This window comes from Sander lucioperca, chromosome 17 (assembly GCF_008315115.2).
Source record: "Sander lucioperca isolate FBNREF2018 chromosome 17, SLUC_FBN_1.2, whole genome shotgun sequence".
Lineage (NCBI taxonomy): Eukaryota > Metazoa > Chordata > Actinopteri > Perciformes > Percidae > Sander > Sander lucioperca.
In genome coordinates, this window is record NC_050189.1 from 21,092,774 (window position 1) to 21,107,964 (window position 15,191).

Here is a 15,191-nt window from a genome sequence, read left to right on the forward strand (position 1 = left end):
GTCTCGTCTCATTGGTGTAAACTGGCAGCTTTTCACAACGCTGCGGACCGCTGCAGACAGGAGACTTGCAAGGAGACAAAAGTTTACCCTCGTCCCAAATCTTTGGTCTGAACTGGACTTTAAAGACTAGAGCGATCGTAGCGTTGGAACTAGGACAGGCAGTTTGTGTAAAGGCGCTGACACACCAACCCGATAATCGGCCGTCGGACAGTCTGGCGAGGTCGGTGACTCGAGTCTGTTTGGTGTGTCCCGTGCCGTCGTCGTCAGCCTTCATTTTGGCCGACCTGACTTGCTGGGTCGGAGGGCAAGCAGTCGGACTCAATGACCAATCTGATTGGTGGAGTGCTAGCCCTTGACTAGCGAATCAGTGCACTTATGTTAACGTGAAGAACAGCCTCTCAAAATCTGACGAAAATCTTTTAAACTGACCTTTGTCAATCTGAAATGAAGACAGATTCAGCAACTGCACGGCCTATTTCTCGCTTAAAATGTTTTCAGAAACATGTTTCAGTGAACTATTTTTGTAAAATATGAGATCGTATTCTGAATGAGTCGACATTATGCCCGGTTGTAAAATCTGGGAGCAGCCAGACCCACATGACGCATTCGTCCAATCAGCTGCCGATTTTCATTTTTTGTGCGACAATACAGATTAACGCCACCTGCTGTTATGGAGACGTATTACGTCTCACGCACGTGCAAAACGTACGCTCAAGTCTGTGTCGCTTTGGTGTGTTCTGAGGCACTTTTTGGACCAACTCGGGGAGACTGATCAGTCCGACTGCCTTTCCTCCTGACGGTTGGCCGTCGGGTTGGTGTGTCAGAGCCTTAATACGGCTCTGATTGGTGCTCTGGTGCATGTGATATCCAAAGGAGACTATTTTTTGCTTCCTGTGACTAATGTTTCCGACGGTTGCTATCTGTTCTCAGGTGTGTAACTCTCCACAGTGGCTTAAGGAGAAACCTATTGTGAGTCTGGAAGAAAATGACCTGTGTCCCCCTGCAACAGAACCAAGTCCACATGTTCCACCTAATCCAAGAGGAGATTTTTATAGGACAGACCCTACTCTTCCTCCAACTACTGCACCCATTCCTACAACTACTGCACCCATTCTTACAACGGCTACACCCATTCCTACAACTACTGCACCCGTTCTTACAACGACTACACCCATTCCTACAACTACTGCACCCATTCTTACAACGGCTGCACCCATTCCTACAACTACTGCACCCATTCTTACAACGGCTACACCCATTCCTACAACTACTGCACCCATTCTTACAACGGCTGCACCCATTCCTACAACAACTGAACCCATTCCTACTTCTGCAACATCAACTGAAGAACTCCAAACTGTTTTCTACAGAGTAGTTACGTGGTACCAGACTTTCACCAGATTCATCGAATGGTCCGATCATTCAGGGTCGGAAGTCAGAAGAACCTCGATTCCTGTTTATTTTCCTACTGTCGAATTGTCAACTGAAAGTCCTGCTCCCACCACGGCAACAAAACGGCAAACTGTTCCGCTAACCGTAACTTCAACAACACCGAAACTCCGGGTAGTCACAACTACCGAGGCAACCGCGACGTCTGCAGCCTCGTGGCCGATCGACGAAGCTGTCCGCGGTAAATTTAGAGCTGGCAGAGGAGCGGGGGTTTTCTGCTTTTGGCTTTTCATCGGGTGTGTTCTGCTGTGCGTGGCGTCTGCAGCGTGCTCGTTGGTGACTTTTGTGAGGCTGATCATCTGGTACCGGCGGGCGTACAGGCCGCTGAGCACCATGCTGGCGAGGACGGGAGGAAGAGGGGAAGTTGTGAGGCTTTTAACATGCAGCAGGAGGAAAAAGAAGGAAGTGGGAAAGGGAAGAGGAGGAGTAGGAGTAGTAGGAGGAGGAGGAGGAGGAGGAGGAGTGATGACAGTGTATCGCTCTGTGCTGTTCGTCCACAGAGAGGGAGGAGACCCAACGGAGAGGGAAGATGGAGGGAAGGAAGGAGACGCAACGGAGAGGGAAGATGGAGGGAAGGAAGGAGACGCAACGGAGAGGGAAGATGGAGGGAAGGAAGGAGACGCAACGGAGAGGGAAGATGGAGGGAAGGGAGGAGACGCAACGGAGAGGGAAGATGGAGGGAAGGGAGTTAAGGGAGGACGTGAAAGACTTGTCGTAACTCTGGAGCCAACGGGAGCAGCGAATAGAAAGGTGGAAGGAGAAAGTGCAAAGAGGGAGGAGAAGGGAGTGTACAGAAAGACATTGTACCGTTTGTCAAGCAAGGAGAAGGAGATAGAGGGATGGAGGGATGTGGTGGAGGAGTGTCGGGTCTCTGTAGGAGAAGGAGGGGAACAGAGGAGGCGAGGGGAGCAGGAAGTTTCTAGAAAGGTGTACAGTGTGATTCTGAGGGAGGAGAGGGAGGAGGAAGGGGGAGGGAAGGAGGAACTGGACTGGGTGGTGGGGGGGTGGGAAGTGAAAAGAGGGGAGGGAGGGGGAGAAGGGGAGGAGCCGAGGAGCAGCTGGGGGGGGTGGCTGGCTCACTATTTACCCAGCATGCCCTGGGGTGTGACCACGCCTCCTGAGGACGACGCAGCTCTGTGACGTAAACAATATCTCTCTATATTTAGTCTGTAAGGTACGCATGTTAGAGCCCGACTGTTAAGGATTTTTAAGGCCGATATCGATACAAATATTTGGTGATTTAAAAATCCAATATTCCGATATTTCGGCCGAAACGCCTAACAAAACATAAACAGATTTCTATCTGATTTTTATTAGTTATTTGTAGTTATTTATGAGTCCTCACTAAAATAATATAACGCAGTTTAAAAATAAACTTGTTTGTTTTACTGTCACAACAGAACATCAAAATATATTAAAGTTCTGATGAATAAAATGTATAAAAATACAAACTTAAGATACGACTTCAAAGATTGGCAACGAGATTAAACCGTTTTAGAACGTTGCAGAGAAAAGTTTCAGCGGTCAAAAAGGGATTTTTACTCACATATTCGTTGCTTTTTTGCCACTTTCTTCTAAGCTTTAGTGGACTAGAAAATGTGACATGGGGTCGAGAAAAAGAGACAAAAACATGGAAAAAGTTGCCGGGAAAAATAAAGACAAACATTGAAAGAAGCGACAAAAACCTCGAAAAAAAAAAAAAAAAAATGTCGACGGGCAACAAATGTTGGATAAAGTGACAAAAACTTGAATAACAATCCCCTAAAAAAGGCGATAAAAACATCCAAAAAATAGTTGAAAAAGCGTCAAAAAACGGAACAAAAAAAACGTCAAAAACACTTTCATTGTTAAATTGATGTACGATTAAACTGTTTGCGTTTGATTTGTAGAGACTCTGAGACGGATGATTGTCAACTAGGGCTGTCAAACAATTACATTTTCTTAATCGCGATTAATCGTTGAATTTCTATGATTAAAATTCTATTATTTTGCATTTCAGAACAGTTTTTAAGTCCATATTAACAATGGAAAGCCATTCTTACCAGTGGATCTGGATTGGGAATCAAATGAATGCAAAGAAAATTACTTTATGAGCTTGATTTTACGATTTGTATTTGTTTATCATATATTTAATCTAGTCACACATTTGAATTTAACAACAACTTTGAATGCACCACAAAGCTGTAAGTTACCAGTTTCATTGAACGCACCGTCTGTGTTTTTCCGACAACAGCAGCTGCAGATTGTTACATCCCCGTGTTGAATTCTCTACAGTGAAACACAGTCAAACTTTACACCGTTTAGCGTTAGCTGTCAGTATTGTAACCGTTTTTAATCCAGCTACTAGCTAGCGCGGTAGGCTGACGTTAGCTGCTGTCGAGTATAGTGTTAACTAGCTAGCGGTAGGCTAACGTTAGCTGCTGTAGAGTATAGTGTTAACTAGCTAGCGGTAGGCTAACATTAGCTGCTGTTGAGTATAGTGTTAACTAGCGTCACGTGCAGCGGTGTTCGTGTTGCCTGTAACATCTGTTTCAGAGCATCAGAGAGAAGAGCAGACATATCAGTGGCACCAGAATGAGGTACCGAAATCCGCGTTGCTATTCCTGCAGCAGCAGGATGTGTTACAAGGAAGTACAGGCTACTAAAATAGTAGCTTGTTAGGCACGACGCAAAGCCGAGTGAAGTAAAAATAAAATAATAAATGGCGGCATGCGATTAATACGATTAAAAAAAATGAATGCATTATGCTCGACCCTTAATCGCGTCGCGATTAACGCATTAAAGACCTTGTTCTTAAAAGTCGAGATCTGTGTTTTTTAACAAAGTTGTACGACCGATAAATCTTAGACTACGACTCCCATGAAACGGGAACTACTTGGTTTCGCCTCGCTTCATATTTAGATAAAGACTAACATCTACTAATATCGTCTTTGACCTTTAATCTACAGATGTTTTAATAACTCTTGAAATAAAATGTTAAAAACAAATGTGTTTTTGTGTTTTATGTCACATTTCCATCTGAGTTTTGTTCTGCAGGAACAGATTCCTGGGTGAATAGTTTATTAAAATAACAAAAAAACAGTGAACACAAACATCCAGGTAATGTTTTTAGACTTTATTAAACATTCCTCAAATTACTTCAAACTATGAACAAGTGTTTCTGTTACTGAATGTTTTTTACAGGTAAAGAAAATGATGAAAACAATTCAGTTCATAAAACAAGAATTGACTAAGTTTTTTTCCACTTTAAATGAACTGTGTGTGTGTGTGTGTGTGTGTGTGTGTGTGTGTGTGTGTGTGTGTGTGTGTGTGTGTGTGTGTGTGTGTGTTTCTGTCCAATTTAAATGAAGTGTGTTTTACGATGATAAAGTACTGCTTTTTTAAATGGAGTCTGGTGGGTTTGGCATCATTTTTTTTGTAGTTTTTGCTGTTTCACAACTTTTGCAACTTCACCAACGCTCGACCCCTTCTCTGTGGCTCTTGGTTCTGGCCCCCTCCTATATCAGTTCCTGGTTTGTTCTTTGCTTAGTTCTTCCCCTCTGGGTCATATTCATCTCATAAATCAGGCAACTGTGAGTTTGTGCAGCTAGTACCACGACATTCTCCGCAAATGGCAGTGCAAGGGAGTCCATGTTTTTTGCATGTGCATCTCTTTGTGCTGCAGTCTTTCTTGCAACTACAGCGGACTACATCTAGTATTTCTGGTGGTGCCGCAGGCTGATCGGTCATTATTGGCATAAATCTCCCATCCAAAACATGCCACCCCCAGTCTTTTGGGTCCATACGTTCACTTCCCCCTTTCCACTCCGTCATTTGGTAAAGACCCGAAGACTATGGAACTTTGCAGCTGTTGACGTTGGAGGGAGAGTTTGAGGTTCCACTGGAGATGAGTTCTGAGTTACTTTATCACAGAATCGCCTGTATCTCAGCATATCCAGTCATTCATCTTTTTCGCCCCCATACAGTGATACTAGAGCTTTTTCACCTGCTGCAATGACGATGCCTTTTCCCACATTTTCCTGTGACTGGCTGAACACCTTAGCTTGTTCGAGAAAGCTAGTGTAATTCTTTACTTTTTTTAGTGCCATTCCCTTTCCTATGCCAAATAGACGAGATGTAGAATCACAGCCTAAAATGGCATGGATAAAGAGGAGATTGTCACACACCTTGGGACCAAGTAACTCCTTTGTCTGCTTTATGCACCATATCCGTCTTGTTTTTGTTGCTTTCTTTTGGTTCTGGTGCCAGAAACAGCTCCTGTGCATTTAGATCAGCATGATGCAACAAGAGTACTAACAAGTCTGTGTCATCACCTGCTAAGACTGTGTCTTTCGTTCTGGCAGAGACAATGACAAATGAAGTTTGGACAATGAGCACATCTGCATCGTGCTTTGCATGGTTTGTGATACACCCAATTCCTCTCAAGTTTATCACTGAGATAAATCAAGAACCGTTGTTTGTTTTCCTTTTCTTCTTTACTTTTCATGTAGACTTTCATTGTGTAAAATTTTATTGTGGTAGGAGTAAAAGAAAAAATGAAGCCTATGCAGGTATATTTTGGGTAGCCTATATTCAATTAGTGTATAGCTCATTTAAAGGAAAAAGTAAAGGAAAAAAATAGCCCCATTGGGGTGTATTGTTGTCTGGCCTTACTGGCACACATACTGGCACACAACATATTTCCTCAACTAGGATTTCTTAGGACTTTTAGTATGTTGTTCTGGACACCTTATAGAAATGATCTATGCTGAATTATTTTACAATTAGTTCTATTTTTGGCTCCAAAATGAGTTACTTTTCCTGGACTATTGTGGGACTGGCTCTAGTGGCTGTAATTCTGCACCAAGGCTGAATTTTGGGAAAGAGACTTCAGATACAGTATTAGGGGACCACTAAGGTCTATATAAAGAGACTTCAGATACAGTATTAGGGGACCACTAAGGTCTATATAAAAGAGACTTCAGATACAGTATTAGGGGACCACTAAGGTCTATATAAAGAGACTTCAGATACAGAGGGGACCACTAAGGTCTATATAAAAGCATCCAAAGAGCACCATGTCATGGGACCTTTAAATAAAAATGTGTATATCATTCCTTTGCAGTGTTACAATAATTTCATAACAATTTAATAAAATAGAATGAGGCAGTTGAACTGTGACCCCTAATGTGGTACATGAACAGCAGCTTTAAAACACCTAAAACATTCAGGGATTATTTAATTTAAGTATAAAAATGTTATTTAAATATTAAAAATGCTGTTTAAAGTTGATCAAATTGAATTCAGATAAATGCACCAGAATAAGTTAACTATAAATATGTTAAAGGGCATGCACAACCCTAAACAGACTTGCTTCTCCCTCTCTCTTTTACCCTCCTATCTACCTCTTTCTCACACACTCTGTTCACATACACATACTTTGTTAAGATGTTAGTTGTTTAATTTAATCTAATGAGTATTAACCACTAATAAAGTAAATTGTTACCTCAATGAAATATTTGTCATTGAAATGAAATTAAACGGCAAGTTCAATAAACTACTTTGACTGCAGTGCTTGATAGTGTCACAAGGTGGTGTAACTGGCTTGTGTCTTTATTTATCTTTAAATATGATCATGTGCAAGTAAATTAATGTTTGATAAAATGTAATACTCTACTCCACTGTAAAAACACATTTTTAAGACTTTTTACACAATTTCTCCAAGATTATTTAGAAAAGAAAAGTTTCTAGCACATCTACCACTTAATACTGTAATAACAAATATAATTCAAATTTAGAAGTAATCCTTATAAAATCTATTTTGGAGTGAAATTTTGAAATAGTTATATTTGTATGAGTGCACTCACAAATAATGTAGTGGATGAAATATTAAATATTTATCATTCCTTTGTGGTTACACCACTTGACATTTTAGGTCCATTTGGTCCTATCTTTGTAAAAACAAAATGGTGCAAATCCTATTTCAAATTAAATAAAATGTACAATAACACAAAATATACATTTTAACGAAACTCAAGGATGCCTTTAAAAAGCTTTTTCAAAGTTTTTCAATTTTCTCATCTTGCCAACCCTTATATTCTTTAAATTGGGATTTTAGGACAGACGATCAAATACTGACTTGACTTACATTGCTCTCGGTGACCCTAAGGGGGGTGACTTACCTCCCGCTCAGGGAACCTATAGGAAGTGACGTACATCCCTCCGGGTGACCCTAAAGGAAGTCAAATAATCTAGAGTCAGCAACTGAACAGCTGACGACACAGATCCCATCTCAGTTAGTATGTCAATGTTTGATAAACTGTCCATACGAGATAAACAAAGTTGGGAACAAGTGTGTGTGTATATATATATATATATATTAGAGATGCACCAATTGACCGGCCGGTGACCGGAATTGGCCGATTATCATTGACCTGCCGGTCAGACTGACATATGCTGATTTTATGCCGGTCAAATGCACTCGGGCGCAACAGCAACATCACACGTGCACATGCAGGGTTTCCGCTGTATGCACGTAGCAGCGGCGCACTGCCGCTCCATCAGCTGTTTATGAAATGTCATGAAGTCGTAATTATACACGGCTCCAACAGTCAGCCGCTCTCTCTCCCCTCTGAGGCTGAAAAACTGGAACATGAAAACCGTCCCGTGAAATATGACAGCTACAGTTTATCGGAAAATAGTGTTGGGCACACTGACTTTGATGAATTTACTGTTTATCAGACTCTAGATGAGACAAGAAGCTAACATTAGCTAACGCTGTGGTCCCTCTGCCTCTGACGCCCCGCTGGCCGCTGTAGGAGACGCTGTACTAACGTTACGGTTTAAAATGCTTTCCAGGTTAGTGGGGATGCATACCGATCAAAACCAACATTAAAAACGTAGTAATCTTTAAAGAGTTTAGTTTTGTTGTTAAACTGTAAAATGAGCGGTGACAGTAAACCATCTGTTTCAGGTAACGGCACTCTAGGGTACCGTCTATTTGCTGGATTGTTCCGAGGTAACCGTCGGTGGCTAACGTTAGCAGATAAGCCCGTTGACAGCAACGTGTTCACGTTTATGTGTCACAATGACACATAAAGCAAACTTTCTAAAAAAAGGAACTACACGCTGTTTTCAGGTAACGTTACTGTTGACGTTCAAACAGGCCTGTGTGTGTGTTTTGAGAAATATCTTTAAACTGCATTAAGGCTATATTTATTTTTTTATTTGTTATTTATATATAATTTTATTGCCATTACCTGTTTTCCCTGTTTTCATACATACAGAAGTTTAGTTTGCTAAATTTATCAAATTTTTTTAGTTGGATATTGGATGTGAGAAGAAGGAAATGGTTCTAACATTGCTCTTTAGATGTGTGTTAATTTCCCACCAGGAGTAATTTATATAGTTGTATTTTATAGTGATCCATTATCTGTTCAACACATGTTCTATTAAAGAAAAGATAGAAAATAAATATTTGTGTGTGCCGTAAAGTGGTTAGAAAAAATTTAATCGGAATCTGCTTTTAACAGCGACAATTTTTTTATCACTGTTGCAACAACTAGTAACGTTAGAAAAACTACAACACCACACCGGATCTAGCTAGACCGGTGTTGCACCGAAATCTGTGACCCGTCGTGATCTGTGTCCCTCCTGTTAAAAGCGTAGCGCCCCCCCCCCCCCCCCGTGGTTAAGGTTAGGGACAAGGGTTTGGTTCAGGTTGAGGTAGAGGGACACCGATCTCGATGGGTCACAGATTTCGGTGTAACACCGGAAACAAAACAACAGGCACGCCGCACACCATGCGCACACACTTGTTTGGGCTTACGAGCCGGCCAAAGAGTAGTAGGCTAACGTTACGTTTTGTGTGGATGGCGAGCGCGAGACGCCAAAATGGATGCCAATATGATTCTGAATGGAAAGTTTACTTTTAAAAAGTTGTCGAGGGGACAGTAGTTTCACACATACACAGCCTGTACCACACGGAGAAAGCAGCCACACTCGAACTGCTGCAAACGCTGTCTCATTAACCGGTGATCAAGGTCAGTGAGTAATCCAAATTATTTAGAGGTAACTGCACACTATATTGACTATGTATATCAGCATAGGGTTTTAGGACTGTGATGTTTGTATCAGGTTTTTTTGACAGTTTTTGTCATCTGGGACATTGTCCGCCCCCTTTTCTGTCCAGGAGAATTGTTACATTCCTTATTAGAAAAACATAAATGTTACAAATGTCCTGCTGAGGCATCCAGTTTTGGACCATTTTGTTTGTACTGTATAAGCAAAGTGTTAGTGTTACATCTCAGTTAAGTTTGGTACTTGTAGGAATTGTGCAATAATGACAGATTCACACACTTTTCTTTTGTTTACAGTAAATAAATAAATAAATAATAAACAATTACAAATCCTAAAGTCAAGTTCATAAAGTAACTTTCTTTGCATTCATTTGATTCCCAATTAAGATACACTGGTAAGAATGGCTTTCCATTATTAATATGTACTTAAAAACAGTTCTGAAATGCGAAATAGTAGAATTTTATTCATGTGATAAAACATGCATCAGACCTGCATCAACAGGACATGGACACCGTCCAGGGGAGTTGTGTTTCACCTGCTGCGGTTACCTGGAACTCAGGCGTGGTGTGTGTTTCTAGATCAACAGTACATGTATCAACAGGTTCAACAGCTTCACTTCTATTGAAAATAAACTTTCTCTACCTGAATCCTCTTCACATTCTATATCAGGTCTACCAGAGGGGGGCAAAGCATCACCAGATTGTTTTCTAAAGGATAGTTGGGAGAGCTGAGCAACCTTTAAAATGGGTTTCATGTTTATTATCGTAAGCATGCATGGTCGCCGTGAAACGTCTGGTTGTTTATACTGATTGTGGTCAAAGGTAGAGCAGCTCTGAGAACTGAATTCTTCTCCTATGGTTTGTAGTATTGCGTCTGCGTCTTTACTGGACATGTTGGACAAAGGTGTCTTCAGCTGACACCAGAGACCTCCATCAGATTCAGATCTTAGTCTCTCAGGATCACATCCTTCCCCCAGTCTCTGCTCCTCCTCTACACATTTAACATATTAATATAACACACACACACACACACACACACACACACACACACACACACAATATCAGGTTGATATTTGGAGCGGCTTTATTTGTGTTCAAAGCATAAAAAAAGCACAACAATGAATATATAAAAGTAACAACTTGAGAACCCAAATGTAGCAAAAAGAAGTATTTATCAGAATGAGATAAAATAGTAAAACAGTTTAAAGCGCATTAATGTATCTGAATGTTAAAACTGAGTTATTAACTTCCATCATGTCTCTGATCATTATTTCATCTATTCATTCATATTAAATAATTATCAACTGATTTCAAAGATCATCACTTTGGTATAGTTCACATTTCATAACATTTCCTTTAGAAACATCATGTTAATCTATTTCATAGATAATAATCCAGTTGAAGGTTTTATTTAGAGACAGACTGGTCCTCTATGTTCCCCTGAGATATTCTAAGCTGCATCAGATTTATTATTTTTATTATTAGTTTATTTGTCAGGGACAATGCAGCGCACATTATTACATACATAATTATCATAGTCAAAGCCATAACAACGTGTAGATGTGTTGCATAAAAGGTTTCTAGCCAATTGGCTAATTTGCAACCCCAGTCCCTGGTCAGGCCTTTCTAGAAAAATAATCCAAATATAATTTTTAAAAAGAACTACATAGTGTAGTTAGTAACCCTAACCCACACTCACTCACTCACCTATACCCTAACCCTAACCCACACTCACTCACCTATACCCTAACCCACACTCACTCACTCACCTATACCCTAACCCACACTCACTCACCTGTACCCTAACCCTAACCCACACTCACCTATACCCTAACCCACACTCACTCATCTATACCCTAACCATAACCCTAACCCACACTCACTCACCTATACCCTAACCCTAACCCACACTCACTATACCCTAACCCACACTCACTCACCTATACCCTAACCATAACCCTAACCCACACTCACTCACCTATACCCTAACCATAACTCTAACCCACACTCACTCACCTATACCCTAACCACCTATACCCTAACCATAACCTTGGCAGCCATATACAAACAGCCATACATCCACAGACAATACATTACTACAACACAACTGACTCTGTGGTTACATGTTTGGTTTTCTTGATGATTTTATAATTACAATAACAACAATATTCACAATGTCATCAACTCCTCAGTTTAAACCATTCAATGTTAGTTTATATTAAATCATTAGCTGAAAATATAACATCCTTAGAAGGCACACAAGGCTTTACATTACCCAGCAGAAAACAATAATTCAAAATTCCCTCCATATAAAATGTATTATTACCAAAACACACAAACATATGACACGTTGAAGAGCTCTCTACACCTGATTAGAAGATATTTGGTGGTGGCTGTGTCTGCTGATATTTACATCTAAAGAAACATAATTTTCTGTTAAAAGCTTGCAGTAATATATCAGCTGGGCTGAAGTAATGGATTACATTTGCTCATTTAATGGAGCAAAGTATTTCTGTGTACTACTGCTGAGTTTATATTGTCTGAACATCTCTGTGTTTTCTGCTTCATTCTGCTCTTAAAGAACATTTTAACTGACTTCTCTTTTATCTGAGCACAATTTTCAGTTATGAAATAAGCCGCCAACATTTGTTTTTTACTACAATTCATTCATCGTAAAAGTACTTTTAGTTAAGTAACTTTGTTTTTTTTTAAAGCAACAGTACTTTTTTAAAGATTATTTTTGAGTTTTTTTTCCTTTATTTCAGAGTGTCAGTGGATAGACAGGAAAGGTGGGAGAGAGATGGGGGACAACACGCAGCAAAGGGCCACAAGTCGGACTCGAACCCGGACTGCTGCAAAGGACTCAGCCTACCCTAGAGGAGCTCAGAGCTCCAGATAATATATAACATGGGGCGCACGCTCTTACCGGGTGAGCTAGAGGTCGTCCCAAGTAACAGTACTTTTACTCAAGTAAAATGTTCTAGTTCTCTAAAGGCAGAGACAGACCTGTTAGGCATTTGTTATATTATATTATTACTAATTAACGGTGCTTGAACCGATACTTTTTATGAAAGTAAAAAAAGAAAAGAAAAAGAAGGGTACTAAACAACAGTTGGTGACATTAAAGAGCGGCTTGTTTATTGCTAAGGCCATATGGTCAAAATTAAATGATTCAATAATAATGTATAACAATAACAATATCTTATTTCACTAGTAAATTGCTGTTTAGAATAACTTCAAATGCACGACGAGGCTGTAGTTTACCAGTTTTATTGAACACACCGTCTGTGTTGTTTCTCCGACGGCAGCTGCAGATTGTTACATACCGGTGTTGAATCCTCTACAGTGAAACACAGTCAAACTTTACACCGTTTAGCGTTAGCTGTCAGCATTTTAACCGTTTTTAACCCAGCTACTAGCTAGCGGTAGGCTAATGTTAGCTGCTGTTGAGTATAGTGTTAACTAGCTAGCGGTAGGCTAACGTTAGCTGCTGTTGAGTATAGTGTTAACTAGCTAGCGGTAGGCTAACGTTAGCTGCTGTTGAGTATAGTGTTAACTAGCTAGCGGTAGGCTAACGTTAGCTGCTGTCTAGTATAGTGTTAACTAGCGTCCCGTGCAGCGGTGTTTGTGTTGTCTGTATCGTCTTCAGAGCATCAGAGAGAAGAGCAGACATATCAGTGGCTCCAGATTTCGGTAGCCAGGGTTGGCAGGAAGAAGATTTTTACAAGTAAATGTTCCAGTTAATGATCCAGGCAGCACATTCTCGTCTCCCTCCTTCATTTTACAGTCCAATGGTGGCTAGAACGGCTCCGGATCAAACCTCAATATGGAATGGATTAATCTGCGTTATTTTTTCTCAGGTTAATTAATCGAAATTAACACGTTATTTTGACAGCCCTAATTATTACATGGCTTGGTTGAATGCTAAGGATAACACACCGTTGCCATGCAAAGCAGAGCGTTGCCATGGACACAGTTCTGTTCACACTGGAGGGCAGCTATCAATCAATCCACTGAAAGAGGTTCGGATAATTTATCAACTGTGGCAAAAAGTGGGGAAACGTGGAGCAACTTCTGTCCTCCAATTCAAGCAATGACAGCAGATCTGGTGAGCGCCTATCGCCACATCTTTATATATGGTCTATGATGATATTTTGTCCACCACGGCAGCACCCCATAAAATATACAGCTTCTACCGCAGCCCGTAAGGTGGTGTTGCGTAATAGACGAAGGGTTGCATTAAACAGCTACAGAGTTAACGTTGCTATAAATGCAGGATTCCTACCGTAGAGACGGAACAGACTATTTTCTTTAGCGCAAGCAATACAATCGTTTTTAAATAAATAAACTCCTTTTTAAATCAACATTTTGTGTCAAATTATTGATTTATTTGGTAGGTAGCCATGTAATAAGCGGGATAATGTAGAGCGAGGCGGTTGTTACAGCGAATACAACCCCGACAGGGTGATCAGGACTTAAATCAGGTCTTGAATCAGCCTACATTATCTACATTATCCCTTACTCATTGAAACCTTTTTCATTTCTTTGAAGCAATTTTTACTCAAGTAAATATTCTAGTTCTGTAAAAGGTAAAGTTAATTTGAAGTGAATCTCTCTCCTCCTCTGGGACCATCTCATCATGGAGAGACCCTACAGGAGCTCAGCGCTCCAGATGATACAGATCCCAGACTCAGATACACAAACCCCTCCACCACCACGATGGGGGGGGGCAAACAGACCAAATAGCAGATCTGGGGTCTCATTTATAAACGTGGCGTACGCACAAAACGGGGCTGAAAATGTGCGTACGCCACTTCCCACGCAAAAGGTTGTGATTTATAAAAAACAAACTTGACGGGAGAATGTGCGGTCCTCCACGCAAACTCTGACCCATGCGTACGCACCTTTTGGCAGACAATGGGAATTGGCGACACAGATGGTGAGGTGGTGAACTAAAGTCAGATTGAAGAAAGTAAATGGGAAAAACGATTACTCGTAATATTTTCAAGTATTGATGCCTCACGCACATTTTTTCACTCCATATCATCCACGTTACCATGAACATTAAATCCAGCAGTGTTATTTTGCTGCACTGAGTGATACTTCCATAAACACCTTATAAAATCCAACTCAAATCTTTAATAAAAATGTGTTCTTAATGTTTAATCGGCGCTGTCTCGCCGTCACATTGTCCGCTACGGAGAGCAGGAGGAGGAGATGGCCCGACTGCATGGAATACATGATAACATTTAAATACCCTAGCATTAGATAACGGCAGAACACAGTGTAAATAACTAAATAGCTGTCTTTAATACTGTGCACATATCATCAAATGTCATGGGGGAATACCACTAGTTGATGCTGTGTTGGCAAGGTGTTAACAATCACAAATTGCTGTAAACAAATACTGTGGTGAACCTGTGCGTAATGCTGCATGGTGGCACTGCTATCCCTGCAGGAGGACTACGCTAATGGAAGAATCAGGAGAAAAAGAGACTTCAGGGACCGTGACGATGACTGGCTAATATGCCGATTTAAATTCCCTAAAGCTGTGCTCTTGGATCTATGTACTGAATTGGGTCCAGTAGAGAGGGCAACGCGCCGGAACCATGCCATCCCGGTCCAAATACAGGTCCTCGCCACTCTGGGGGAAACCAGAGGGAAATGTCAGACAGCTAAGTGTTT

At 40.8% G+C, this 15,191-nt stretch overlaps 1 protein-coding gene across 1 annotated transcript in view; it reads right to left on the bottom strand.

Annotated features, from left to right (window-relative positions):
• Nucleotides 1-15,191, bottom strand: part of LOC116034141 (hemicentin-1-like) — a 1,482,957-nt gene that overhangs the window by 1,392,304 nt on the left and 75,462 nt on the right. The window lies entirely within an intron of this gene.